Genomic DNA, 26,115 nt, shown 5'->3' on the forward strand with positions numbered 1-26,115 from the left:
TATACTATTAAGGCAGCTGAACAGTTTCCCAAGTTGTGAATCATTAACCTACTTTTTGTCTTCTAGAAAGAAACAGAAGTGTTGCTCTTGTAAGAGCAAAAATGTTTTTAGTAAGTCTTTCCTGTGGGAAAAATACTCTCTACATCCCTAAATCCAGGATCCATAGAAGCAGAAAAATGAATTGCAGGACTTACTTAATTTTAAGGCCTTACAGCTGTCTTTAGCAAAGCAAACTTTCAGCTACTAAAAGTTTGATGGCACCATTGTCTTTTGATGACAGCTAACACAAAGGAGATGGGCTCTTTGATTTATGTAATAGATAAATGCCACCATAGCGTAATAATTACAGTGATGTATTAATAAACTGTTCTTTTTAAAATTAATGGAGTTATCCTTTGAAAACACACACAGATGACTGTGTCTTAAAAATACAAAATCAGAAACATGGCAAAAATAACTGTACTCTGTAGTAAGGAGTGATTGATTTTCACTTTTTCACAGATTTTCTCTATACTTGTCACAGCCTGTACCAGAAGGCTTCTGAAAGAGTGTCTTTTGAATGAATAGCAGAAAACACGCTGAGGATTCATGAGGTACTGGCTTTGATTAGTGGGTTGTTCTGGTCTAAAAATACTCCAGAGATCTGATATTGTGGGCTTGCTGGTCACTAAATGAAAAGTGCTTTGCTTGTAATACTCAGGTGTTTCTTACCATATACCAGATTGACTTTGTGACAAATGGGTCTTCAAGTGGCCTGAAGTTGCATACATAGAGAGGAAAAGGATATCCACTGTTGTTTTTCATTTGATCCTTCTGCTGAAGTGGGAAATGGATCAATCTTACGCCTGTTACAACGGTCACCAAGGGCTCGTTGGAGTTGGGTTTCAGCTAATGGCTCTCAGTTCTCCGGGCTCCCTGTCTCCGTTTCTCCATGTCCTCCTGCCTGTGCCTCTGTGCAGCAAGCCCACCAACTGTTGCCCTGATCTTGGAAAGAGGACGTCCACGCACCTTCTGGGCAGGCTGCTGCTCATTTTAAAGCAAAAATGACAAATAAAATCAGGATGTACCATTCTATTGGTAGTATGTTGTGTTACCACGGGAAGAAATCTTTGTGCGGAAGGAATGATGCTTGAATAGTAGGAAAAAGTTAAAGGAGAAAACTTAGTAAAAGGTGACAGAAGTGTTATTGTACAGCGGCATAGAAGACAGATTTCTTTATGGTTCCTTGCTTTTAACAAGGAATATTTATTTTGTTTCTTTCAAGTTTTGTCACAAGGCCAATATGTCTAAAGTCAGCACAGAAAAGTCACCAGAGAAGCGAAAAAAATGCTGTCCTCTAAAAGGAATCACAGTCACTCCTGTGTTTTAATCCCACCTCCATCACGGGCTTCCAGCAAATCACTTACCCTTCTGACTGTGTTCACCCAACTGTAAAATGGGGATAACAATACCTACTTACCTACCTCAGAGGAGAGCTATAGGGATTAATTGGTTGATGTTTGTGAGGTGCTTTGAAGAGAGAAAGTGCTTATTTTAGAGCCTGTCAAAATTATTGGTGACACTGATCAGCTGAAATTCAAAGGGGACCAAACTCATTAACGATCTGATCTTCTTCCTCCATTTGGCAATGTTTATGGGTTAGCAAATCTCACTGCATCTGGATAGTTTATTGTTTGTTTGGAAGCAGAGTAGACTAAAAAGTTGCTTTGAACAACTTTGTTAATCCTTTTTACGAACATGTCTTCATTTACATATCACTGAAGCTGAAGGTTTTATCTTTGATGATGGTGTAGCAGGACACTTCTAGAGTCATATTGTACTGATCTTTTTTCCAGAGCAGTGGTTAAATCAGAATTATGAAAACAAAGTAAATCCTGCCTAACTGTATGATAAGTCATTTCTTTGCTATAACCGAGTACGATTTGGGCTTCCCTAGCATTCAGATACTTTTCTGTTTAGCAATGAGATGTGGTTCTTGTAATGTTTTTTATGCTGGAAAGTTCTGCTGAAAACCTCCTCACAGTTCAGTTTTGCTTCTGCGGATGCATGCTGAGAGCGTGCTAAATCCCTGTCTTCAAAGCTCTTATAGGTAGAAAAGAATATGTGTAATATATAATTAGAAAATCTAGTTCAGGTATTCATATATACATGTATGCATTTTCATAATGTGAATTCTTCATGCAGAGCTTTCAGGTGCAGTTATATCTGCACAGAGCCTCTCCTTCCACTATAAACTGCACACACTCACTTGGGGACACACCGAGTGAGTGGGGCCCTGGGCATCGTGATCCAGCTTTGCACCCAGATGCACTTTCCAACCTGACTCTGTGACTCAAAATAGTTCTATCAGACCGTGTCAATGTCTACTAGCAGAGCCCAGAGGTAGATGGATCAAAATACATCCACTCGTGTTTGCATACACTTGTTTGCTCTATACACTGGAAATAGTGTGCTGTTGTTCTTTTTCCATCCTGACAACTTTTGATCAACCTTTCCTTGAAACAGTGTCTCTGTACCTGGGACGTAGTGAAGTATACTAGTATGTGCCCTGTTTTTTTCTACCATTTTTACACTCTTTCATATTCTTTCTTTGAAAGTCATAGTGGCTATTCGTTTTTCATGTGTTTTGAGATTTTTAGTTGGTTGAAATCATTTCTTTATCTCCTTTGCCCAGTTGTTTTGCATCTGAAAAGTGGCACTGAAAGCAGAATTAGAAGCAGCAACTCTTCCTGTTTGGCACAGTTTTGCAGTCAGAAGCTCACAAGTGATTTAGTTTTATTGCAGCAACTCTGAAGGAAAGTCTGTGCACGTGGGTGCTGAGCCTCAGCTTGGATACTTGGTTTTGAATCTGTGTGCCAGGGATTACTCCCATCTGTGTTTTCTCACAGGGCTGGTGGCTGAATCTGTTGTTCAGCATCAGGGAGATCAGCCAAATCCAGCAATGTGCTTTTCCAGTGTTTCTTTCCATTGGATCTGTCCTCCCACTATTTCAATGCAAATTCACTTTAGAATTCCAAACATTTCTGTTCTGCTGGAAGTCAGGTTTGCCATATGCTGTCACTGGAAAGCCTTTGAGATACTGTCTTTTTTTCTAGAAGGAGGTACAAGAGTGAGCCTAGGCTTATGTTTCCAAGTCAGTGTTTCCTCCTTTGCTAGTAAAATCAATGCCACATACTTAGTGACTGTCTGTGAATTTTCTGTCTGTTGAAAAACAACTTTTCTAAAACAATCAAAGCATCTCTATAAATGTTGGCAAATTTTCAGTGCTACAGAGTGAAAGCCTTCCACATACAGCCCTTTCTAAAGTACTGAAGTAAATGCACATAAACAGCCTGCTGTATTCATTGTCAAAAATATAAGGATGTTGACAGCTATATTTCTTTCTCTGCACCCTTATTATTTAGAGTTGATGTTGGATTTTGAAGAGTGATATTTGTTCTTTGCAGAAAGTAAAATTGTATGGAATGTAAGTAGCAGTAGTGTTGTGGAACTCCTGGAGTTTTCTGCCACTAATCTTTGTAAACAGCCAATGAGATGACACAGTGTGATTTCTTCTCTGCCATTAAACAAGTGATATCTATAAAAGCAGCAGAACTGCTTGAAGAAAGGACTGGGATCCTTTTCCAGTCAGAATCAGAGAATCACCAAAGTTGGAAAAGACCTCCAAGATCATCTGGTCCAACCATCCACCTATCACCAGTATTTCTGCACTAACCTGTGTCATGGCTGATAGATGTTGAACCTCATGGATGTGGAACCTCTGCTTTTTTATTTAACAGGAAAGTAAATCCAAATTTCATGGTATATCTCCTACCGCATCAAGAGTGCTCCAACCACTGAGATAAAAAGCTGATCTCTCATAACTGCACTTGCTGAACGTTCAGTTTTCTAGTTTGAATTAATCTTCTACTGGACCAGGCAACTTTTTTTAAGCAAATGTGCTGCTGAATCCACAGTCATCATCCACATAATTTCTCATAATGACTGGAATGAATCTTTTAAGACACCATAGCATGATCTCTGGCTGATCTGACAGAAATGCGATAGCTTGCTAATGCTGGATCCAGATCACATCAGCTGAGTGGTTCAGCCAAAATCTGTTATTAGTAACTGGAGAGCCATCATCTCCACAGCTGGAGATGAAGCAGGATCCTTAAGAAGAATGCAGAAGAAAAGATGAGCGTCCTAAAAAATACGGAACATTAAAAATCTATTCCTACCTTCTTTTTTATGAGAAGAATTACATTTGGCTTACACATATATCTTAACCTAAAATAGCTGTGTCCTCCCTGCCTTAGCAGGAGGAACTCACCACTGGAGCCCTGGGCAGCTTGTTTTTCACCATCTCATCAGATGATTGCACACATAGCAGAAGCATTTATAAAATCAACTGTTGTTGAATACTTACTCATGTCTGCATTTATGTTCATGGTTCAGTATACCTGGTTATGCATAAGTGCATCAGCACAGATTTAAAGAAATCTTCCCCAAACATATACATAAACAGAGACAAGGTGAGTAAGTACCAGTGAAGAAAAGGAAGAAAAAATGTCAGTCAAGAAAGCTGTGCATGGGGTTTAGCTGTATCACTGCCTTCCAGGGCATAGCTGAACAGAATGATGTAAAAGCTTCAGCAGAGATGGCTCCAATTCAGCTTAATTTACAATTCCAACTTTTCCCACTAAAAGTTGCAGCCTACCATCCTGTTCCTTCGTTCCTGAGTTCAGTGCAGCTGAGCATGTAAAGAAAGACTTCAGTCTTGAAACAGTCACTTTATAAATGCACTTGTAATTCTAGGAATTTGCTGTTATTTAAATAGAAGGTTCTAGATTTCTGAGGTTATTTTTCAGCGCTGAGTGAATATTGTGAAAAACATGAGAGGGGAGTTCTAAAAATATTTGTAGGTTACAGTCTGTGTTCAGGACGGTCTGTACTAAGTGCTATTTTATCTCTTTTTTTTAACGTATAAAAACAGGAAGGAGCCTTGCTACTTCTGAGGACCCTGATAAATGTCTCTACCTGTCGTTTTCTAGAAAGATCTCTTCAGGTGCCAAGCAGGGGTCACTGTAACCATGGATACTTGCACTCCTTTTTCCCCTGGGGTTTCTGTGTAAAACTTGGTATGGTGCCCAGTTCAAACCACATTTTGTGTTAAGTAATCATAGGCTCATTCTGTTCTTTGGTATTGTGGTTTTTAAGTTTTCAACGGTTGCTCTGTGGTTTGAAAGCTGTGTTTTTTATTCCATCTTCTTATTTTAAGTAAAGAAGATGCTAAAGCAAAGTTGCTTGATAACAGTTTTTCCACCAAAATAAAATCTTTTGGGAAGGATTGATTGTCATGTGGTTTAAAATTGAAACCAAACTAAGAAACCACTTTAGTGCAGCACTGTGTTCAATGAAATATATATATAGCGCTGTACTGAATATGGAAGAGATTTTCCAGTTCCTGGGATCCCTCAAAATGCAGTTAGGAATAAAAAAAAAAACCTTGATCTGTTTCTAACATGTAAAATAAGAGTCAGTTTTAGAAAGTTGTTAAAATGTATTTTACTGAAAAGTGGAAAGCTTATTTTCCATGAAGTACTCTATCAGTCCTCCTCTTCTGCTTTGATATAGATCTACAAAGGATCTACATCTAGTTGAAGGAGTGGTGCAGTACAGAAGGAGAAACTAATTATAGATTCTTCTCACCTTTCAAAAACATCAGAAGTTGAATAAGGCGACAAATCCAAGGGTATCTAATATGAATGAGTATATGCAAAAGGGAACCTGCCCTTCTGGATGTGGAAGAAAAGATCAAGAAGTACCATGTGATCAGATCAGAAGAACCTTATCTGAAATAACCGTGTTAGATGAGAAGTCTTAGAACAGTTAATTTTCACAGATCTGTCAAAATTAGGCCAAAGTCATGTGACTATTGAATAGCAATGTAGGAGCTACATTGAAAATTATTAACATAGGCTACTGTTCTATCAGGCAAAGCTTTAGAACAACTTTTGATGGGAAGAATATTTGTAGGTGTGGAAGTAAATGGAAAACAGAGCAAAAAGGAAATAGAGTTTATAAAGGTATACTGTAGTATGACTACTTAATGACTTTCTTTGGTAACTCATTTTCTAAGCAAAGGTAATAGAATAGGTAACACTTGCCTGGACTTTACTGAAGTATTTCATATGATACCATTTGAGTGTTTACTAGCTTAGTTAGTCTCTAGAGTTAGATTCTAATCTAGAGTCTGTGGGAATTGGTATCTGATATGAATGAGGAAGTTTCTAGAAGGGAAATTATAGTGATGACACTAAAAGAGAAGCAGTAGATTGCAGGAAGGTAATTTGTTGAGCTCTTCAAGATTCATTGTTGGAACCAGTTATACTTACTATTTTCCATCAACTCTGGGGCAAAAGTAGTAAGCTCCTGACATTCACTAGAAGCAGAAAGCTAGTGCCACTGTTAAATCTGGGATATCCTCTGGCATGAGTAAAGGGAGAAAAACTTCAGTATATCAGCTGACTGTAGGATGAGTCTGAACCACCAACAGTATGTCCTTGAATATGTCCTTGATTATTGAATGTAGGAAGAACAGTCTACCAGAAGAGAGAAAGATATACTACCACTACCATACAGAGAACTGGAAAGAAAAATTAGTTTAGATAGAATAGGTATGGGGAAGGGCTACTGGGAATGTAGTAGTGTGGATTGGAGAATTTCACTTGTGGGAGGAGGCTGAAGGAACTTTTATGCCTTCATTCACAAAATGAATGTTGAAAGGGGCAGTGAAGTAGGCACTTGAAAAGAAATACTTGCACCAGTACCAGCACACAAAAGGCTGGATGTAATATCATACTGAACATATTATGTAAAAATATGGTAGTTTTTAACTGACGAAGGAATATTCTCTAGGATCAATTTCCCAATAAAGGGAAATTTTAAGATGGGGCAAAGCAGTTGACTGCTTTGACAGATTTACTGGGACTCACTGAGCCAGGTTCAGTCCTGTTATCCTAGATTCTCTTCTGAAGTTCTGTTCTTTTGATAGCTGTATGTCTGTGAATGTTAAAATGCCACATACCTGATGACCAGAGAATCTAAGCATTTGTATAACTTTTATACTAAACATTTTATTTAATTCAAAAGTCTTTACATTCTTATTTTTAGCATTTCAGGTGCTAAAAGGATGACAAGGTCAATTTTGTGTAAGATGGAAATAACTGACAAAGTAGTATTGAGTAGTTCCTAAAATCCTGATTTTGCTCTAAGAAAGAAGCAATTTTCAGCCACAAATGTCAGATTCTAATGTCCAAGCCTAGTCCAAGTGAATCTATGCCTGAGTTGGTGTGCAGGTCTCTGTTGACCAATACAGCAAATGTACTGCTTGTATCAGATGTAAGTAACTATAACTTGAAAACAGGTTTTAGAGTAGCATATAAAACCAGTCTTGTTCTGTGTCTATTTGTCACAAAAGCAATCACAGCCATTAATTCAGTGGTGTCTGACTATGTAACAGACACGCTTTTAGAGAAGCTTCAAGGAGAGTCAATCATAAACAGTGTGTTAGCCTGAACAATTCCAAGAAAAGAACAATTCAGAGCTTATGAAAGGACAAAAAAGCCTTTTCATCATCTGTGTTATTGCTGGAAGAAGGTGCTTTCCTACAAGATAGGTTGCAATCAAAGGCAAGAAAAGGCAAGTAAAAGCAAATGGTAAACATATAGAGCCAAAATCTCTGTAGGGGTTAGGAGCAAGTCAGGACCTGACACAGTAAAAGTAAAGTTTAATCGTATTCTCAGACTTTAACTTAGTGCCCAATTGAGAGAAAGGCTGCAGATTCAAAAGGAGATAAATTGGATGTTGCTTAGCATTATGTTAGATGCTAGGGAATATAACCACAATCACAAATCCATTGGAATGTTGGCTTTATTAACTATTGGAAGGGTAGATTGCAGCCTACCAGAAGACATTTTTTTAATATGAAATGCTATGTAGAATTTGAGTGTGCATCTGCGTCTTGTCTTATAAATAGGAGGCACACAGTGAAATAGAAGTAATACAGTAAAGAACAGCATGATTCCGTGTTCTTCTAGATAATAACCATTTGATTACAAGGCAAAACTTTTACAACTTACACTGCAGTCAGAGACAGCCAGACAAGAAATGGCAGTGAATGTTTAACTAGCTTCATGCCCATCCTTTGGACTAAAGTCCCTGAAAAGGCAACAAAGCCTTTCAAGCAACAAAGCACTGCACATTTGTCTGTGAATCTGTGTAAAATTTGTTTTGTGAAACTTTCTATGCAGGTAAATTCTTTCTTAGGGAGAAGTTGCTTTGTTTTGCTTGTGAGGGTTCACTGAACAAAATTTAAAAGGCAATTACCTTCATTGCTATGGAATAAAGGAAAAAAAACGTAAAAATAAAACTGTGAGTACAATGCTTGAAACAAAATAAAGTCCTGTATGGTCACCCTAGAAGAGTTTGTCCAGCAGAAATTATCATACATTAAATACTAGGAAGATCAGAATTGTCTTATGTATTTACTTGAAAATGTTTGTAACAGAGGCAAAATTTCTCTAGAGGCCAGTCTAACTTTTGCATCTCAATTTTCTTAGAAGTTATTTAATGAAATATATAAGCATGGAGCTGAGCAAAACCTTGTGACCCTTGTGTTGCTCTGAAAGTGCAGAACTTTCTGTGAAGTTAACATTGTTTATGGAATTAAGGCTGCTTCAAGTTAATTTAGGTTAAACAAGGACAAGAGGAAAGAGTAGCAAAGAAGAAAAGATGAACAATAAGTTCAGAAGAAGCAAACAAGAAGAGCAAGAGTTGAGTCACTGGGGGACAAGAGCAAGAAAAGATGGTGACAGATGAAGCTGAGAGTCCTTCTTTTTTTATTTTCATTTGTTAGAAAACCATAGACAAACAACCTTGGCCTGATGGGTAGGAAGAGGTGAAGATTTTTCAGTCAAGGAGCAGGTCTGTTCGAATTGCTGCATGCTGAGCAGAATGAAAAATGGGATGGCAAAGGGAAATGGGGGCCTCAGGGAAAATTTGTCCTAGCTGAGTAAGGACAAGGATAGTAGTAGATTCACAGAGACTTATTTATCATGAAAGGAAAAAAGATGAGGAAGGTAGAGAAAATTGTGGCCTTTCTTAAATTTCTGTGTGAAATACTTTAGATTCAAAGTTGTTTTATAACAGCATTTGTGCTTGTATTTACTCTAAAAAGAGAGAAACATTATTCTTCTGAAAATATGAAACTGGGGACTTTCAAGGTAGGAAAACCTGTTTTATTCCAAGTGCAAGCAGAGCACTATAAGTAGAAGTCAAATATGGATCTCATTATAGTTTCTCCTTCTTGCTGTGAGATAGGAACAAGCACACATGCATGCAGACATGCACACATTCTCTGTCCTTGGAACTGTGAAATGCTGCTTGGAGGGGCTTCGTTCTTAACAGTGGGCAACTTGTAGTATATTCCCCATTGTATTACATGACAAAGATCCTCAGAGAACCAAAATAATCACCACAACTCACCAACATAGCATTTTATCTCTTCTCATTATAGGAATTCCATTCGTGGAGGACTTTATTTTTCATAGAGTAGTGCTATAATAGCTTCAAGGGTCCCACCAGTCTTGTTCCTAACCTTAAGGACTTACCTACAGAACAGAAAGAGTTGATTTAGTTCTTCCCTGAAGTAGTCAATGGGGTGCCATTTAGGTCGAAGTGTAAGATGGGGCCACTTGTCCATTAGGAAGTGGAATGAAACCACCAATTCATTTTATGTAGACTAACAAAACAGCTGCCAGACAGTAATAATTTTCAGTCAGTGCTGACCTGGGGTAGATTTAACAAGTGACCTAGAAATGAAAAGCTTGGAAGGCAACTGCAAATCCCCTGAGTTGCTTTAAAAGGCATGCTTCTGAAAGACTGAGAAATATATAATTTAGTAAGGAACGGACAGTATGTTTTAACTAATATGCTTGCATTTTTCTAGATTGGATTATTTTTACTTGATGCCATCATTTATAATGAATGTAAAGTGCAACATCATAAGATAATAATGTTTTGTATCATCTTTGCATGAAGTTAATTAACTAGTGAACAGGAAAGTCAATAAGGAATCAAACTCTTGGAGTACAATTTTGCATTTATGTAAATGAGTGGAAATGCTAAGAGTAAATACAGTGCATTTTGAAATCAGTATAATATTTCTTTCCTTGTCCCTGTCAGGGGAGGTGCCCAAGGCTAGGTATTGAGACTATTTCAGGACAAGGGCTTGGACAAAAAAGAATGATGCTGCTTTTTTGGAAGACGTCAATAAAAGGAGGCTAAATTAGAAAATAATGAATGGCCTGGAGAAAATAGAGGAGGAGCTGACTGCCGTCTTATTCACAAGAATAAAATAAGAGGACAGTCAATGAACTTAGAATAGTGGTGACCTCTTGCTCTTTTGGCAGAGAAAGCCATGCAGCTGGTGTGCCTGCGTACCAGTAGCAGAGGGTCACTGACCAGGCATGGTGTCTGTGAGTGTTCCCGGAGGCTGCATCTGCTGAACTTTGAGCAGGACGAAGAGATAGATGGGAGTACACTGCCACTTCCACACTGCTTGGGCTCCTGGCTGCCTTTCTTTTCTACCATCAGCATCAGCAATTCATATGAGATACCTCTGGTGTGAAAAAGGAGAAATTTGAAGGTTAATTGGTACTCAAGAACAGGCTACTTATGTGGAGAAACGCTCCTTGTCTGTAGTGTGTACACAGTCTTGCATGCTCTTCAGGTAAAAAGGCTGCAAGTCTTGCCTGTGGTCCATTGGACTGACTTGGTGGTCTGCCTGTAGACTGTAACTGATCTTTGATATAAAAACAGGAAGTTCAAATATTGTAAATGGAAATATTTTTCCCCATACTATAAAATTTACACTGAAATTCTGCTGCAAGAATTTTCACATCACTGATGTGAAAAATGTCTAGGGATTACAGAAAGAAAAGGTTGCTTTTATTAATACTGTATAGATCTACTGTTGCTAGAAAAATATCTGGCTCCGTAATAAGTTTCTGGGAGAAAAGTAGTAGGTTGCAGTAGATTACTTTTTTTTGTAGGGTTAATTTTCTGCTGTTTTAACACCCTGAATTGATTCATTGTGGAAATGGTAGAATCATATTGCTGCGATCAAGACTGACATTTGTGGAGCAGGGCATTACATCTTCTTATTTGTAACGTGAAAATGCATTTTTAGAGATCTGTAGAAAATATAATGGCTGGCATGGAGGAAAAGCAAAACATTTATCAGCTGTCAGGGTTTTTGCTTTTGTAAAGGTAACCACTATCCAAAAAGGAATGCTGCATAATCTCAGCTAGAGCCTAACGCACTGTGGAAATACCTGCAGTTCAAGTGACATAAAACACAAAGTTTTAATTCACTTAGAGAAAGAACTGTTCTCTAATCCTGGTTACACCAAACTTGTCAGTTGGGACTCCTGCATTTTATTTATGGCTTTACCTCTCCTGCTCTGGATGTCTTCAGGCAAATCATTTAACCACTACTGCATCAGCTTACTGCTTAATGCAAAAAGATAACATTGTGTGTGCTTGAATACAAGAGAACAATCTTGAATATTAGATGATATCATATGATATAGGTAACACTAGTAAAAATGCATGATAAATTAATATTTCTTAAGTTTGTGGAGGTTTTTTTGTTTTGTTTTGTTTTGTTTTTTTATCTTCGGCTTTGATCTGATCATAAGAGTGACCTCTAGACTACTTCACACCAACCAAGAGGTGCTCAAGTGCAGAAGGGAAACTTACGGTATGAATTGCTGGGCCTTACATTACCTCACCTTTACTACCAGGCACCACTTCCCAAAGGCTGACCATGCACTCCTTTTACCTCTGTTAGATCAGGGTGGTCTGTTGTTATATTCCATGTCTGTCATGGCTCTATCTACTCATTTCCTGAGACTGTACTGTGTACAAAATATTTTTCTTTTGCTTTCAGCCAGCAAGAAAATTTTAGTGGTATTGTTCTGAGAGGTTGATGGAAATACTGAGTTTTGCAGTTTTCTCCATGGATCTGAGGTTGTTGACCTCTATTGAGAGAGCTTGTGGGATAGCAGCTGAGCCATTTTTGTCTTCTGCACACCTAAATTTTGCTCTTGGTGTTGACAGTTTCATAGTTCCAGTAGGATAGAGTTGTCATCAAGGGAAGCTGAGATCGTATAGCATGAAATGACTCCTCGTTTAAAAGGCACTGAAGGAGAGTTTTGGAGAACAAATAATCTGATCTTACTGAATGCCTGCTATGAGATGAATGAAGGGGACTGTACGTGTAGATGATTACAGTCTTTCAGAGTCTTGCGCTAATTTGAAGATTATGAAGACCTAATGAGATATACTTCAAAGGCATATTTCATATTCCCACTTATGCACAAAAATTGTGACTTTTTAGTCGTTAACATATGAATTTCTGTGGTAAATTTTTAATCCATTGATGAAGAACACTCCTCCTACTGATGAAGGTAGAAAAGGTTTTACCATCCAGGAATTCATTGATAAGACATACTATGTTTTTCCTTAGGTTTATATTTTGGTTTCAGTATCAAATCTCTGCAATTCAAATATAAATGTCTTTACCTGGGTTTAGAAGGAACGTGTGCCTGGACTAAGTTAGCAAGCAAGGAGGGAGTAAGTTGGTAGTTTATAGAGAACCCCCTCTTTTTTACAGTATGCATCCAAATTGAATGACTTCTATAGGTGCCTGCCAATGGCGTTATCTGTTGACTGATTAGGGAAAGATTCTGAGATTTCTCCTTAAAAAGAAATGTGGAATGTTCACTCAACATACAATTCAAAAATATGAGGACCCAACAAACAGAGCACGCTGTTGCTGAATGAGGATTTGCAGCTGACATATGCTTATAGTGAAATTTAGAAATCTATGTCAGTACTCCAAGGTAACTGCGCATGAATTTAAGCGCACGTGAACTTTGCAGAAGCGATGAGCAATCGGAGGAAGTTGTAAGGAAACTTGACTTCTAATTCACTTGTAAATATTGTAACTGGTTCTCATATATTGTTATTAGTTAAGTACAGGGTTACAAAATATTTCCCTAATGGTTTCTTTAAACGAATGTTATGTATCAAAAAATATTAAGGTCTTCGTACACTTACAGTAATGTTTAGAATGCTTAATGAGTGCTTGGTGCAGAAGAGATTATATTTAGACAGAGGATATCTTGGGGAACTTTCAATGCATGAACTCTGTAAAACTCCATTTGAAAATTATTTCCATTGGAAAATTATCTTGCCATGGACAGTAAGGAATTCATAATTCAATTTAATGAACTCATGCCATAAACTGTTAGCTCCTCTTCTCTTAAACCTGGAAATAACAAACATCAAAACAAGAATTCTGATAATCCTCTCCAATAAGGCTTAAATTCCTGCAGTGATCCTTTGCTGAAAGAGCTGCTCTTTAACAATGAGCCTTACAGAGATGCTCCCCAGGGCAGGGAGATAGGCAGGATGCAGGCTTGAAAGTTTGCAGGCCCAGGCAAGATTTTTATAGCCTTCAGCTAGGCAGCACCAGTTAATTCAGGGAACTGTTTAACTGGCTTGTCATCATACAATGTTTCTCTATCTGTGCTTAACTGAAAGCTCTTGGCTATACCCTTTGGCATCACATTGACAGCATTACTAAAATAATTAGAAAGCTGAAATCAGGAAATCAGGTAAGGGAATGGCTGAACAGCATGAAAACAAAGACATGATAGTGAGCTTTGGGGTAATTTTCCTTTTCCTCTTGATTTCTTTGCAAAGCGATACCTACCTGCTGACTACTCAACATCAGATCTTCACAATAACCCCCTGTTCCTCCTTCTATTCCTCCCACTCTGTCCTTTATTCTGAAAAATCCCCTTCAACTCACAGTTCATTCTGAAAGCAGAAGGAACTATGCATGTTAGAACCAAACATTTTCCTATCTTCCAGTAACTAGTAAATATATCTGCTTTGTGTTACAGATTTATTTTTTTTTTTAATAGAACTTAACCCACCAGAGTGCACTTTTGTTTGTGATGTTCCCATGTGTCTCTTGTTGTGTTGTGCATTGCCCTTTTTGTGTTCCTGTCTCTCAGAGATCTGTAAGAACCTGCTATGTTGTGGAATTTATAAGCATCTCTGGTAATGGTGAGCTGCTTTATTAGAAATCTTACACTGTATATGACCAGTGGTCATTTTATGAGCACTCTGTAACTGGAATACAGCAAAGGACATTGGGAGGAATGGCTCATATCTTACACTTCCAATTTAAGAGTTCATAATGGAGTTGAGAGAGCTGTGTTAAAATGGAAAACAAAGAGTATTATCATACAACAACACAGATAAAAAATGAATCAGAAAGACTCTTGAGATTTTACATTAGTTTTAATTTATATTAAAAATTATTTACATTAAAACAAAAAGTTCATTTTAGAGTTAGAGAAATCATTGTTCTTGTTAGAGAAATCATTGCTAAAATAACATTTCCCCCTTCCAGAAAGCTGCTTTTATGTCTCTATTTTTGAAAGGTATAATAGGCATCTAGTCAAAACCAATCTGCTTCCTTGTGGGAGCACATCAAACTCAGGCTCTTCACTGTGTCATGCCTTCTTTCCACTCTTACCTGGCAATGTTTTGAACCACACCACGTTTCTGAATGGACATACGAGATATTTAGAACTCCAGCCTCTTCATTTTCACCTTAACAGAGACTACAGAAGAAATGATCTATTGAGTTGATATAATTGGTCTATTTGCTTGGCTTCCTGCAAAAGTTCAGTTATGAGTTTATATTGCAAAGCTAACTAGATTAATCACTAGTGCTTCCATTAACTTTACTTGCAGTCTGAATGAGCTGGTATTTTGATTACAGTATCTTCAGTGTGGCCATTAGTAGCAAGCACAGTCTCCTGGAGTCTCCTGACTTGCTTCTGAGGTACGTCCCCAAACACCTTCCATCACATTAAATGTAAGTGGATGCAGTGTCAGTAAAAGCACAGCAGTTCAAATAGCTTTCATGGAGTGGGTGCTCTCCTTTGGCTTGCCAGGCTGATTGGAAAGATTTAAGGCCAGAGAACCTGAATTGGATGACAATCACACTTAAAAATTCATTTGATGAAAATACTTGCGCAGTGAAGTACACAGCAAATGCAATCTCTCTCCACAAGCAAAGCTTTCTTTTTTTTCTTTCATTAAAAAAAAAAGAAAAAGAAAAAGAGGAAATTAAATACAGGAGGTCACATTGGTGTTTACACAACTGAAACTTTTGTAAAATTTAGATTTTGGCACAAGTATCTGCATGTCTAGCAAAACTTTCTGTTTGCAGCAAAGACTTAGGGGCTCAGGGCCAATGGTACTGCAACTCTGAGTTTTGACCTGTGAAATTTTTTTAAAGCTCCAGCTAACTAAGCTTGTATAGATGGTGGAAATGGTATAGCCTTTTTAGCCATAAGTTTTGACAACGATGCATTAACAGAGGATGAAATGTGTTTAGAGCATCAAGAAAATTTGAAATACTTAATGATATAGCTGTTTCAGCTACAGGCAGAAAATGGGATGGGTTTAATAAATGTTGAAGCAGGTGAGAGAAAGCAGGTAAGAGATAGCAGATAAAGCAGGCCCAACATGTACAAACTCGTAAGTGAGAACCTACATTCCAGCAACATTTCCTATTGCAAGTTTTCCAAGATTTTGATGAGAGTTTGGAACAAAAGCTGTTCTGTTCCTCCTGGGGTTTACATCACCAGTTGTCTTATTATTCCTGATCCTTTGCCAATCATATTGTAAGCTTTGAGAAAGGGATGAAAAAGCAGCTTTTCTCCTTTAAAGAGATTTGAACTTTGAAATCTTATTACTGTGACCATTAATTGCAGAAAAGGACAGACTGAAATGCCAGCTATGGAGTACAGTAGAAGTATTGCTGACAACATTTTTGTTCCACATAATGGCATTTCTGTATGGTGAACTTAAGACTGTAAATGTTCCCATAAATGTTAGTTGTTGGGTTTTTATGTTTTTATATACATTTTTTTAATGGATTGGAATAATGTACATTAGGAGAATGGGATTGGAAACAAATCCAGCTTGACAAGCAATCTTCATTTTCTAGTTTTCTTTCTTATTCTGTCATTTTGGAAACATTGATTGCTTGTCTTTAAAAATGTAGAATTGTTTTTAGAACATTTTTAATGCAAATACATATCATTCAGTCCTTTGCAACAGCCTAAAAAATTAAAGCAATGAAAAGAGGGACAGTCTTCTATGCATTAACTGTTCAAACAAAGTGTGCCTAGGGGACAAAATCCAGGGAAGGAACTGCAGCTGTTTCTCTAGGGGAATGTACTTTTGTACGTGTATCTGTGGAATAGCTTTATCTTAATAGAAATGCATTATTTGTATTTGTATTTGCATTTTATTTTGCTTATAAATACTCTAACATGGGTTTTACAGTGCAACAGAGCAATTTAGTTTGGAAATGTGTTTGCAGCTCATAAGCTGCATTTTAGGAATTTCATTTTAAAACTAGCCCTGCATCCCTTTGCCAGGACATATCCTCAGAACATTTTCCCAAGGAGTAATTGGGACTGTGTCCACAGATGCACAATTGTGAAGTCTTTAAATTGTTCATGTATCAAGCCAAAGAGGCTACCAAGGAAAGCAGCAGGATTCCCCAGTAGCAAAATGGCCTGTGCACTGCACTGAACACAATTTTATTTCTAGTCTTAGAAGCCTTGTGTAAAACACGTGTGTTCTGAAATGTTTGTCACTCAAAGCAATGATCGTAGAACTGAATGGTAAAGCAGACATCCAAGTGCTTTTCAAATGTTTCCTTTCCCTGTAGCTTAGACTCTGTGCTACTGGACTGCTTGAGGAATCTTGATCGATCCACAGGTCTGTGTTTGAGCTTTCCACAAGTTAAATTCCTCAGGATCTTGCAATATTATTTCATTATGGACTCACAATTTTTTAGAAGTATTATTTTGCAGCCATTACCTGATTTTTTCACTTAACTGACTTTCTATTGAAAGTATCTTTTGGGGAATAAAACTCCACTGATTTCTTTCTTTTTCAAAATCATCTTTTGAAGCCACTTCTGATAACTTCTTTAGGGCAAATTATCACCGAGCATTCTCAACGCTAAATGACTGACTGTGGACTCAGCTGTATTTTCTTAACTAAAGGCCTCAGAGTTGTGTCCAGCTTTGATTGTCCTATGAGGTCACATTTTGTAAAAGAAGGAGATATATCAAAAGATCAAATCAATGTATATCGTCATCTGAACTCGCATTAACTGCAGTGCAAAAATTTTCAGTGATTTTGAGTCCTACGGTACTTGGATTTTCTGCATGCAATCATTTATATTTTTTTAATATTAGTATTACATTATTTGAGGCATTATTGAAATGTTAATATTTTCACTGAGAAAACTATCTAATATAACAAGTGAACTTTTATGCAGTGTATATCAGATTTGTTGATTTTGTTGGTGGTACTGGGCAGAGACAGAAATGAAACTGAAAACTGGATCATAGGAGAAGCAGTCATGTGGAATCAAATCTTCTTCCCAGGACCTAAACCAAAGACATGCTTAAGAGCTAAAAATATGAAGATAGTTTTCCCCAAGAAAATGGTAGCAGTAGCTGAGATAGACCCACCTCACCACTAATAAAAGTGCAAATGCAGCCTTAGCCAGAGATATCAAAGCATCTACTTGCTAATATATTACAATATCTTCAATAACTCTTGCTTATTTAATACTTGTCCTCTTTTTATGTCTATTTTTATAACTTTTATTCTCTAAGAACTGTGTACTTTCTATATAACTTATAGTAAGATCCATCTAAAGTAAGGAGGAGATACTTTGAAATGAGATCTCTATTTCTACAAAACAGAATGTTTTATTCTCTGATAATCCAAATGCACCTAAGGATCCACAAAAATTGAACAAACCTCAGTGAGGTGCCCTACCAGTAGTCACAAGCTGATGTTTTCATAGCAGATGGTAGAATCATGTAAATCAGACCATAGAAATATTAAGAGGATTTTAAGGATATCTGGAGTCTTGATACTATGCTTTCAAAATCTTTGCACTGTTATGTAAAATACTAGAAGCAAGCAATGAAGCTGGTTTATTACTACAATAAATTAGCCTAGAAGGAGGACTTGGAAACCATGTGTCTGAATCATAATGTTGGAATTAATGGTACAGGAAGGCAAGTTTCTAAAATATGAAATGTCATGCTTGCTATGTATTTCTTAGATGGGAAACAAATGAGACTACATAGCATGAAATATTAGAAAATAACAAAATTTGGTACAAGCATTTTGTAAAATTGTAAAGATTAAGAAATGTTATCACAGTAGATAATATTCATTGTCTTTAAATCTAGGGAAAATGAGGTCTTCACAGAGTTTATTTTATTATGCTGATCTTAATTTTATCGTATGCTACTTAAAATGTATTGCTAAAGACTGGCAGAGGGAATCTTGCAGCAAACAATTAAAGGGAAAGGTTTTATTTTGAGATCTTACTCAGTGAAAAAAATATGTATTAATGGCACTGAATTTGTATGACATTTTACTTGTATATTTCAAAATGTTCTGAGATGAAAACCATTATCTCTGTTTTACAGATTATGAGATGAAGACCCCAGAGAGATACATAACAGTATCATATTGAAGATCATGAAGTCAGGAGCAGAACTGAGGTGAAACTCTAGATCTCTTAAATCCATCCCAGCAGAAAACAAAAAGGTACTTGACTGATAGTACATTTCTAAGTGGCTATGTCTACAAAATAATTTGAAACTTTCCAACATGTTTTCAGTTGTCCCTTGATTGCATCGCAAAGCATCTTTTCTGTTCATTTTGATAGTGTGGTTATATTAATACAATTATATATGGGATATTTTAGTTAAGGAATAAGCCAGGTTACTATCCTATTGAGTTCGATAGGAGTCTTTAGGGGACTTCTGCATGGAGTCAAGCAAACCTCCTCCTCCTCTTTTTGTTACTTTTATTGTTTCTCTTTGTTTGGGTAGTGCCTGCAATGCTATGGGCAATTTCCGAACATAAGGCAATATTTCCTTCCCTAAGAAGCTACGTGATAAAAAACAGGCAAAAAGATAAAGAGTAGAAAGGGTCAGAATAGAAACCACTAGTGTTTTCAAATCTTGCCACATTTAGTGAGTTTATTGAGTCACTGAGTAACCTCTGAGGGCCCCAATCTGGCCATAATCAACCTAAAGAAAGGCTTATCCCATTTTTAATTATTTAGTCTATTTGCATACAGATGACTTTCTTGCCAATTCTTAAGAAAGTCCTCTTCACTCTAGCTGTTGAATTTGAGAGGGTAATGTGCAAAACCTATGTGTTTAAATAAGGTTTAAACATACAACTCCTATTGATGATGAACCACCCGCATCTGCTGCTCTGTGCATAGAATCTCTATAATCTACATATGTTGGGTGATTTTAAAAGTGTGAATAGATTAAAAATTACACAAATCAGTTTGCAAAGGTAAAATTGTATGTTCAGTCAGATTGTTAATAATTCAATTCATCATGACATTACAAATGGACAGTACATTAAGAAATTGCAAATGTTACAGAGATCAGTAATAGGAAGATTATCTAAGGTTCCTAAGTAGTCAATTCAAATCAAGTTTAGGACTGTATTAATCAAATGTTAGTATTTGGTTGTTTTTCACAAATTAAAGGCATTTACTTGTATGGCCATCTTATGAAAATGACTGCAATAAAATCTCGTTTTAGCAGACTTCACAAATGACATTAACTTACTCTTGACAAGATGTGGACACTTGGAAACTCTTAACTCTTTCCTGTGGATTCCACCTGCATATACACCTCATTTAGATGGGCTAGTGTCTGTACAAGTTCTATATTTAGATCAATAACCAGTCTGTTTATAAAATGCAAGAACTAGAACAGGGTCAACAAAGTATTGTTGGCATACATTCCATTTCTGAGCTTGATGGTTTTTGGAAGTTCAGAACTCAACCAAGCATTTTGATATGATTAATTCATATGTATTTTTCCAGAGTGATGTTAATTCAGTTCTCTAATGCAAACATTAAACCTTTGACAATGGTTAAGTTAATTAAAGCAACCTATTTTTTCTCTACATTATTCTTTTGTCATATCTTTATCTGCCACAAAAAGTACACTTTCTCTTGTTACAACACATATTAGATAGATAAAACCAGAACCACAAGAGATAAACATCAGAAAGGAACAGTATGCTTATTATCACTGTACCACACAGATAAAATTTAACAAACAGGAGAGAATAGAAAAGGAGAAAGAAGATTGTATCTAATTACTTTACAAGCAGGATTAGCAAAAGTATCTGATCAAAAATTCACAAAGTAAAGATTCTGCTGCAAGAGTAAAAAATACATAATTTGTTTTAAGAAGAATCAAGTAAGAAAAATAATAAAGAGAAATAAAAGGAAAATAACATTTTAGTGATGACTTTTTCTTTGGATTATTTTTCTCATGTAAGCTGAGACTTTTGTCATAGTTTGTTTCATTTTAGTAGTTCAGTTCTTGTACATAAGGGTCTGTGCACACTAGACTTTTTTTTTTTAAACTGGAATAAAAACTGTCCTTTTAAAGTGCCGCAATTACTGGTAAGAGACTGACTGTTTTTCTGTGCTATCTCACTTCTTGCTCAAATATTAATACTTCTCCAGTTTGGTGATTTATTTTTCAGTTCTCTTTCTCTGTAATGCTGAGGTTTCAAAATCAGTTTATGTGAGCGTTAACTGCAAATTGCTACTGAAAGGGTTACTTTCAACTCTTCAGAAAATGACTAAAAACTAAGTATTTTCAGTGTTAGTTTTCAGTAGGATGAGGGAGCTGATCTTGTTTATCTTTCAGCAGTATGATCTCTAGAGCCCGCACAAGGGAAGTGGTGGGAACACGCAGCTGGAGATAAAAGGAAGTTGGATTGCTCTGTTCAGGAGCAGCGCAGTCTCAGATCAGCTTAAATTGACTGTGAAATCTTGCTTTTAGGAGAGGGGCGGATTTGCTGATTTACAGAGCAAGAACATTTGGAGTAACTTTTCATTTCTGCCTTACACAGGCTTAACTTTACATTTTCTTTGCTGAAGTGAGTAGATTGGAAATAGCAGGGAAGTGCTAGAAAACCAGCAAAATGTCTGTCCTTCTTAAGAAACAAGTACATTTATTCAGTGATACAATAAGCAACTTTTTGATTCCTGTCATTTCTGAGTATTGGCATCCCCAGATCACTGCATTGGAGCCATTGTATTGCCGGACAGCAGCTTCAACCATTCAAATGTATCTTAAAACCCATGCGTGTCACAGGCTATCCCTTGGGCTTTTTTGATTTCTGTCGTCCTGTGCTTCTTTTGGGGAGATCTGTTTACACAGTAATTTTGTGTGAAACTAAATGTGTACCAATTACATTTATTAAATCCACTGAAAGCAAGCAATGGCCGGTCAATAACGACCTGCTACAACTATTTATAGAGGAAAAGAAATTAAATCGATAAGGGAGCAATGACATTGATCAGTAGAGTTAAACGTTTAGTGAAGTTATTGAAGTATTCTTACTGTAGGATTGGTTTTGCTATTAAATGTCATTCTTAGAAGCATAATAGATGCTGTTTTCATAGGATTTCTCTTCACATCCAAAATTAATTTTGATACTTTGTCTTAGGAACGATCTTGTGCAACAGATACTTTGCATAGGCATCTGATTTGGATAGGCTTAGATGTTTTTGTCTTACATTATAAACAGGAGAAAATTCTTTGTCTGTCACTCATCTTTGAAACAAAAGCAACACTTGTGTGAGAGCATCCTGTCACCTTCTCCTGTCTCCTTCTGTTTATCTGACACCTTCATGAGACATTTGGAACCCTCCAGTTCAATATAAAACATTTGCTTGGCAGGTGAGGCCTCCTCTTCCTTTGATGGATAGAGCACGTGTGAGGAAGAGGGATCTGAGCGTGTTCCATATTCCTGGTGAGCTTTGCTTGTCTGATTCAGTAACTCACAAAAATTCTCCCCTCTGTCCTTGAAAAAGATCTGCTCCAAGCTGCTATTTCATTCTCAAATTAGAGGAAAATAAGCTACTGCTGGTGTTGTAAAATACTTGGAACCTCATGCTTCTTCTCATTTTCTCTGGTTTTTGTGTGGTCTTCACTGAGATTTGGAGCTAGCTGCAAAGTATGCTTTGTGCTGTACATATCCTAGGAATATTTCAACCCAAATTATGCCATTTCAGACAGAACAGCAGAACCAAGAACACCGCAAGAACACATTTTGTGGAAGGATGCAGAGAGAAATAAAATCAAGAGGAATGTTTGAGGTTAAAAACTTGAAAAAATTCAGCATTGCGTATATGCGTTTGGATATTTATTCAAGTTATGTAAGGGAAAAATCTGGACAAAACTACTCAATACATAAGCTCTACCACCAGATACTCTTTTCATCATGATTTACACAGATGTACATATAAAACTTTCTTCTCCTATAAAGATTTACATTTTGCCCAAGGCAGTTCTTCCATTGACATATAGCAGAACTGCTGTGGTCCAGTTAAAAAGAAAATAGAATTCTCAGACACAGACCATGACCATGTTTACTCATCTACTTGTTACTGAATTCCCCCATTGGGAGCATCTTTTTAGAGTCTGAAGATGCTGCCTTTTGGAGAAAACAACTGTGATTTTCCAAAGGGATCTCAAAAGAGCCTGTGTCTGCCCATTGGCACTGCCCCATGGGAAATGCGTGCAGTGCCACAGAAGGGCTGCGGGGCCAGGCTTTTTCCAGAAGTTTGCAGGCACTGGGTGTAGGTGCTGAGGTTGGGTGGCTGAATGCAGTTGACATTTTCTTGACACTGAATGGCCCAAGTCCTACAATGAGAATTATTTTTTTTCCCCCTGAAGTGATTTTCGTAGTCTACCTTCACAATTAAACACAGAGGATATTTATCATTTTCCCTTCCTAAACATTTCTAATTTCTTTATGCCAAACGAGGTAAGGTACAGACCATTCTGCATGAATTCTCACTGATCTTATTTGGGACACAGCGAGGCATGTTCGAGTGATTTTGTAAGCCTTCACTATGAAGAGGAAAGATAAGTTTAGGGAGCAGAATGAACAAATTGAAATTGCAAATTCAGGAAACAGTATTGCAAATTACTTGAGTGAGGAAAAAAATTGAAACTGTGTCACAATTTAAGTTGCAAAATATAAAGTGCCAAACAAAGTAAAAATAAGCTTTTCATTAAGGCCATTTACCCAGTTTGCCAATTCCCTTCTCCCCACCCTCCCCCGAGACTGTAAGCTTTTTTTTACCTTAATTGGAATCATGTGAAAGAAGAGGTTTATAGCAATGAAAATATATCAAAAAAAGTTTACAGAAACTTTAGAAACTCTCCTAGTGACATTTATTGAAGAATGCAAAGCTGGCATTTAACTGAGATAAACTAAGCTGGACTGAACGCTTTACTGAGATGTTTTCCAGCATGTTCATTTATCTTAATACTGTGCATCAGACAGAGTAATAGCCTCAGACAAGCAAATTCTGTCCCTAGGTCTTCAACTTGTTTCATATTTTAAGCTCAGCCTGTACACTTGCAGCTTTAAAATGATTGCTTGTCTTTGAATGTACAACTTAAGAATGCTGTGTTTGATTTTCAGAGATTTGCACATCACTTTTTCACTAGAGATCAATGGACTTGAAGGTACAAGTTTATCTCACACTCTAAACTAGCTCACAGTTGCCTTTTTCTACTACACTGTTGCAGCACCAAATCATGCAGTTGAGTGGTTGTCTTGGCAAAATAAATAGTAAATAGTAGCAGTAAAACTGCCTTTGAAAACAGGTCCATTATCTTAAGAGGAGCATAAAACAATTTTCAGAATGCAAAATTCTAGATGGTCTTCAAACGGAGCCCCTATCCTGTGGGATCCTTTTCATTTACAAAATATTGATGATGATGATAAATTCTCTCATTATTATTGTAATTCTTGCATTTCCTTGCAGTGCTATTGTGAACAAAACTGTAATGATGATGTGATGATGGCCTCTCTGACTATGGAGCTATTAGCAGAAAACAAGCCTTTAGAGATAGCCTCTGGATTCATGTGGTTTGTAATACTGATAGCTGTCAGGTAAATTCACTGTACTTTTCTAGGCTTTCAAATAATAAAACATTTTTTTTACACAGAAAGTGCCCAAACTAAGATTTTATTTCAGGCTTTTCTGTTTAACTTTTCCTGTTTTTTGTTTGTTTGATTGTTTGTTTTTCTTTAATGTTGCAATTGAAAAGAATTTATCCACTTGCTTAAATAAAAGTGATTTCCACACTACATACCATGCATGTATGTGCAGAAGCCCCACTACCCTCAGCAGGGCACTAGTGCATGTATAAGCTGAGCAGTGCCTTGTGCAAGGGTTTGGAAAGGTCACCACTTTTTGTGTTTTGACATTCATTGTAACAAACAAGGCAAGAGAGTAAACAGGAGAAGTTGGAATGTAAAAAGGCAAACAAGATGAAAAGGGAAATTCAGAGAAAAAGCCCTCCATGCAAGATTTGTGGGAAATGCCAATGTTGTTTGTGTGGTAAAATAAAGCATTACCTCAGCTGAGATCTACTGCAGATTCATGACAATGAAAAACTTACCTCCTTGGAAAGTTCTGTCTGCAACCTGTAGCCCCTTTAGTTCCACAAGAAGTATTTTATATAGGATATATAGGATGCTGTCATTATTGACTCCCTTTTCTCCGTAGGTACAATGGGGAGAATAGTTATTCCTTAGGAGAGAAGGGCAGAAATTACTTTTCAGCTTTCTGAGCAGAAGGCTGTGGGGCAGGCTGTAGCAAATGAAAAGCAGTTGTAAAACACAGGGATGCAGAGGAGTCATAAAAGGAAGCAGGAATACACAGCTGGTGATCAAACTGATTACCTTGGCAGGAGTCTGGGGACAAACTATATTCTCAGAAAAATTCAATATAAATTAAATTAAGTGAAAAACTCCTTTTAGTTTCCTACAGGGTAGAATTAGGAAAATTTTAGGGTAACTGCTGCAACCCTGATGCAGCATGAAGCTCCTGCTTTTAGGAGCTGAGCTGCTCAGAGATGAATCTCTCAGGAATCACATGGCTTCAGCAGCATTATGCCTGACCTGCAGGGCTGGCATCCATGCTATTTGTTGGACTTCCCTCTGTAATGACTTGTTCTGTCCCTAAGATGGAAAGTTCAGTCAGATGTAGGCAGATATATTTGTTTGTGTACATTTGGTGCAGAAGCTGGCTCCTCAGAAGGGAACAGCAACAGATTGAGTGTAACTGTTGGGGAAATCGCTGGGGACTTGTGATGTGCACAGGATGTGATATATTTCTGGATGTGGGCTGTAGAGGCTTGCTGTGAGCCCGTGGAAGGCTCTGGAGATCAAAAGCACTGAGAAGCAGGTCACCAGAGAGGCAGAAAGTGCTGTCAGTGCCAGAAGACCAGAAACAAGTGCCTAATGGGACAGAGGCTGCAGCAGCATCCTGGTGCTGAGTGGCAGCTCAATTCGAGCTTTAGAAAAACAAAGACTAACAATAACCAAACCCCAGCGCTGCTGAATGGACTAGTTAAAAGAACTCCAGGGAGTTAGCATCCTGTTAGAGTTAGTGCTCAGTTTATGGTGTGCCTCTAGTGTTTATGAAAACGTATGCGGATGGAGTTAGCTCTTCGGAACGCTGTTGGCAATTTATTCTTTGCTCAGATTTTTATAAACGTTTATATTATCAGTTCTTTTATATTTTATACCTCACAATGACTTTTGGCTTTGCCAAATGTATCTCAGAGGAACTTTATTATTTCTGTATTGTTTGTGGTATGAGCATGAACTTTGACTTCCTGCCTTCCAATTTAGTTTGGTGTCTAGCTCTTTGCTGTCTGGGTCACTCGTGTTACAGCTGGAGCTTCCTGTTTTCAAACCCATAGCAGCCAACCATGTAAACCTGAGGGTCAGCGCGTTCAGAAATGATGCATGATTCCAGTCACTTGTTTGCTGAAATAAATTACATTTACGTAA

At 37.3% G+C, this 26,115-nt stretch overlaps 1 long non-coding RNA gene across 2 annotated transcripts; it reads left to right on the plus strand.

The window, feature by feature from the left end:
- On the plus strand, positions 1–26,115 carry LOC104911841. 2 transcript variants are annotated; one of them, XR_794208.3, is made up of 4 exons: positions 1–593; positions 18,669–18,789; positions 21,975–22,047; positions 24,077–26,115. It is a non-coding gene; the product is annotated as an uncharacterized LOC104911841 (long non-coding RNA). The 2 variants fall into 2 exon arrangements; XR_004160393.1 differs by lacking the exon at positions 1–593 and adding an exon at positions 14,780–14,971.

This window comes from Meleagris gallopavo, chromosome 7 (assembly GCF_000146605.3).
Source record: "Meleagris gallopavo isolate NT-WF06-2002-E0010 breed Aviagen turkey brand Nicholas breeding stock chromosome 7, Turkey_5.1, whole genome shotgun sequence".
Taxonomy (NCBI): Eukaryota; Metazoa; Chordata; class Aves; order Galliformes; family Phasianidae; genus Meleagris; species Meleagris gallopavo.